This window comes from Pituophis catenifer, unplaced genomic scaffold (assembly GCF_029215685.1).
Source record: "Pituophis catenifer annectens isolate HBS135680 unplaced genomic scaffold, rPitCat1.0.hap2 SCAF_6, whole genome shotgun sequence".
NCBI classification, from domain to species: Eukaryota; Metazoa; Chordata; class Lepidosauria; order Squamata; family Colubridae; genus Pituophis; species Pituophis catenifer.
The window spans coordinates 40,009,505-40,014,447 of record NW_027256886.1 but is presented as its reverse complement, the minus strand read 5'-3'; positions in this window follow the sequence as shown (position 1 = coordinate 40,014,447).

Genomic DNA, 4,943 nt, shown 5'->3' with positions numbered 1-4,943 from the left:
ATGGCTGCAGACGAGGCTGGTCAGGGCTCCCTGGATATGCGCCATTTTAGGCAAGGATGCTGGGAAGAGGCGCCTTTGCCGCGCGCCACTTTGGGCGGGGAATTGTGGCATCGTTGCTCCCGGCTACCCAGATCGATAGAGGAGCGCTCTTAGGGATACGTACACCGGGCTCGGTTTCACCTCAAGCGAGCCGCGGACGACGTTACCTTTCCCCTCCCCTCCCACGCGGTGCTCAGCCCAGCGTCTCTGCCAGCAGATACCGCGTAGAATAGATCAATGTTTCTCAACCTTGGCGGCTTTAAGGTGCGCTGGTTGGGGGATTCTGGGAGTTGAAGTTCACACAACTTAAAGCCGCCGAGGTCGAGAAACGCCGAAGTAAACTAGAGGGCTACAAATCTTAGCTCTGTATTACAATTGGTGCCTTGTTTTGACGGCGCGGAGTTTGTATCCTCCATGTGTTTTCTCCTTCAACTCCGGTCGGTGTTTATCCAGCGCGAGCGATGATAACGGATCGCGCAACTTAGCGTCGGGGAAACGGGTGCTGCCCACCATTTTCAGTTCGTTTGGTTTTCCTCCTAAATAAGGATGGCAGTGAAAGATAATTTGTTTCCTTTTAAAAATGGGGCGATTTTAACAGTCTGCTCCAGGAGTCCAGCAAAAGAAAGTGTTAGTTGTAATTTTCTGTCGGCTTTACAGAGTGAAGTAGAAACGGGGGGTAGAAAACAATATGCTCCAAATATCTTCTTTTTTTTTGCCGTGATCTTTTATTGTTTAGACTTCTATACGGCTTCATAGTGCTTTACAGCCCTCTCTAAGCGGTTTACAAAATTAGCATATAGCATATTGCATATTAGCATATTGCATTAGCATTAGCATATTGCCCCCAACAATCTGGTCCCAGGTAATGAGTAAATGACATGTTTGTTTGCATGTTTATTTATTTATACCATTTATGTCACTCCATTTTCTAAAGCTCTTAGTAACTTGCATTATTGATACAATAAGATTAAAAATTATTCAGTGCAATTATAATTAATCAATTTGATGTGCTACCATTTGGGGGTAGCATAATCTTATTCGTCTCCAAATGCTTTTCTGAAGAGACATGACTTTACAGCTCTCCCAAAAAGGAGGGGGTGATTCATATATTTAGGAATAAGCTGTTCCAAAGTAGGGCCATCACAAGGAAGGCTTGAATTTGGAGTCGCTGAAGATGGTGATGAGTTCCTCAGCAAACCTTTTCTCCTATATCTAATTGGATTGGAAAAGCAATCACAAACGTATTCCACAGCATGTACAGTAGAACGTCACAAGTAATAACATCTTGATTTATACCTGGAAACAAACTGGTGGCTCCAAGTAGTGAATATTACAGTAATTCAGTTGTGAGGTGACAAGGGCATGAGTAGGCATATAAGATATATGAGCTATAAAAGGATGCAACTAGTGCACAAAATGTAGGGTTCAATAGCCCACCTGTAATGGCTTCCATATGTTTTCATGCAGCTACAGGTATCAGCCCTGCTAGGAAGCTCAGGTCAGCAATCACATTCCACAAAAAATACTAAAGCTCACCTTTATTGATACAGGCTATAATTTTGAATGTCTGGCAGTGTTTCCCTTCCTGTTGTCTTACATTAAAAGAGCAAGATGGAGTAATTTAAGTTTCTTGAGTGCTCATGTTTTCCTAGACTGTACTGATGTTTGAGCAATGGACAAAGCTCAAATTGTGCTAATGGTCTCCACATATTTTTTCTAAGGTTATTTCTATGTTCCGTATAAAATACGAGTCCATGAGGAACCTCAAGATGCAGACCAGCTCTATCTACATAAGCACGTCAAAGGTGGTTTGCTTTTAAGATAGCTTCTAAATCCACAGCATTCTGCCTTAGCAAGATTCAGTCTAAGCTTATTTCTCTCCATCTACCTCTTAATAGCTTCCCAGCACTAAGTCAGGATCTCCATCATATCTAACCAGCCTGTGTTGGAGGTTCCTCACCTGTGTTGGTGGTTGACCTTTCACATCTTCAGAGAGGTGTCAAACAATAGAAAAGGTCCAGGCCCTACAGCAGTCCATGATGGCGTGATCCAAAGCTCAACCTCTCATCAGAATTGGAAAACATTAAAGAGCCATTTACAAAGGAGAATAATAAAGTGATATACATTACAACTTAGCTTGTCATGTAGAACAGACTAAAAATAATGTATTTAAAATTTATAAAACAATAAGCTTCATTGTGAGGAGAAAGGATGACTTGATAGCTAATCTGAATGTTACAAGTATTCTGGAGACCTTCAAACTGGAAGCCCTCCGTCAATCATATATGGTGATGAAAAGTCAGGTGCACTGAGCATTAGACTATAGAATATCATAAAAGGATCTACTATATTGATTTCAGTAATTTTGGACTTTTAAGTATTGAAAACTGAAGCAAAAGATCTTGGAGTAGAACAATTGGTGTGGTAGCTTTTGTAGGAATTAATGGTGCTTCTGATATTTAATAGGCAGGGAAAGAGCCAAGAAACATGACTCAGAGTTAAAAATAGCTCTCCTGAGAGCACAACAAAAGCTTTGTCACTGTCTTGCACAGTAGAGCCAGAGTAAGTGACAGTATAATGAGTGTTTAGTGCAATAAACAGCTAATATACATATACCATTGAGCATAGTATATACTGCTTTACAGAAATTTCGACTACCACTAGCTTTTAACTATTTAGTCTGAAATGTAAAAAATAACAAACCCTCAACCCTTCTTCCTGTAATTCTACAACTAAGACTGTACAAATTGTCTCTGATGGGTAACAGATTATGAGGAAGTAAGCCCAACCTATAAATGTAAGTCATATAGTATAAGGACAACCTAAATCACTATTAAGTTTGATCAGAGCCATCTAGTTCCAATATGTAGTGTATTGCTGAAACAAATGATTTCTTTCTCCTTCCTTCCTTCCTGACAGACATGCAACCTTCTGGCCAAAGGCTGCATTTTTAAAAGTGGTTAGGGAAAGAAAAGAATTTTGATTATATTTAAATTAATTGTAATTCACTGTGGCAGCAGCTAGCTAACATATTGAAAAATAAACATTATTGTACCTAACAAGTACTTGAATATGAAACCACCAGGAAATATCAGTAAATACCAATGGTAGGCTAAACTGGAAAATTAAAAAACAATGGCCAAACACTTCCATATGCTTGTCAAAAAAATGAAATGGATTTCTAGGAATCAAGCTCCACTCAAGGGACATTTTACCTTTATATAATTATGTCCTGTCTGAACTTTGTCTTCTGCCACATTAATAATCAAAATTGGGAAACGACTTTTGAAAGATCCTGGTGGTTACAGTTATGGTTTTGGAGAGGTTGGGTATCCTTTTTCTGTTCAAATGCAATCACAGCTATCAACTGTTTTCAATTTAATTTATCCAATTAGTAAGGCTATCCAGTTCAAAATAATTGTTAGGTCTTAAAAGAGATTGGTTCAAGAAACCCATACTGGCAGTTCTACTTAGAAAAACTTAAAAGTCAAGACCTGTCAAAATAAAAGGGTTCTACCACTATTCTGGTGAAGGAATTCATGGAGTAAATATGGGACTATAAACCTTAATGTTGCTGAGGTTGACAAATAACTGCTCTAAACCCATACAATTAAATAATGCTATGTGTCTGAATTGGAATAGCAAAATTTTAATTCTGTGGTGTGTAGTTTGAAATATTCTCTATGTAGTAATATCTGCTGGAAAAAGAAAGTTTAAATATATCTCAGGCCATGTTAAAAGTAGCTGGGAGCAATTCTGCACTGTTACCACCAGCAGCTTTTGGCAGATTTTCAGAGAAAGGAATTGCTGGATGTGAAGAAAATAACTTCTTTTTGTGGATGCCTTTTACCATTAAGCTTTTACTAGGGCACAGATAGATAGATGGTTGTTGCTTTGGGGATATGAATAATGGAATATTTTTTTTAAAAAAAGTGTAAGTAATCAACAAATTAGTCACTCTGTAACCAAATTGTTAGATATACTGTATGTTAAAAGATGGGGAGAATGTTATGGCTGAAATAAAAGCTGTGAACTGTCAGAGACCAGATTTTGCTTCCCTATTTGCATATGCCCATCATACCCAAGGAAACTATTCCTTTCATGGAACAAAGTCCCATCACCTTCCTTGTTTGCTGAAAAGGAAGAAGTATTGGTCATTTTTAACAATGAAATTCAGTAGAGGCAGTGGAGTTGCAGCTCCCTGCCATTCTTTAAAGCAGGTTTCTCAACTCTATCTGCTGCCTGGAGAATTCTGAGAATTGAAGTCCACACATCTTAAATTGCCAAGGGTGAGATTTAGTGGTCAAAGACAAACCTAATAAGGAACAGGCAACAATGTACAATACCTGTACAAAACTGCAGATTTATTTAACTACAGATGTTAGTCTTTTAAGGATTGTGCCTAATCCCATCAGCATTCCTCTACTCATTAACAAGAGACAAAGCTATTTCTGGCACTACTGATGCATCTAAAAAACCAAGCCGTTCTGTAACAAAGCAACAGCTCTTCTTATACAATCAAACTTTTCTGGCTTTCTCTATATGGACTCAAGGTCCTGATTGCAAATTGGAGCCCTAGAATTTCCAGCAATTCAATTCAAATTCTTATAAAATAGTGTATCTTTTTGTTGCTTGTTCTTCCCCTCTATGTTTGCTTATATACAAGTGTTGGAAGAAATGTTCATCTGGGTTCAGTTCCAAGTGGGGAGAAAGACTGGAAACATGGAAACTGTTTGGAAAGATGGTTTAATGGTGGACAGGACCACATAGTTTGAGGTCCTGGGCAAAACGAGCACATGGGTGAGAGAAATTTATACCCTCTCTTGGCCCCAACTTGGAGCTTCTTGTTCCTGTGAAAGAAATGTATTCTGATTGGTTGTCAGACTCCCATGGGCCCATGCAGG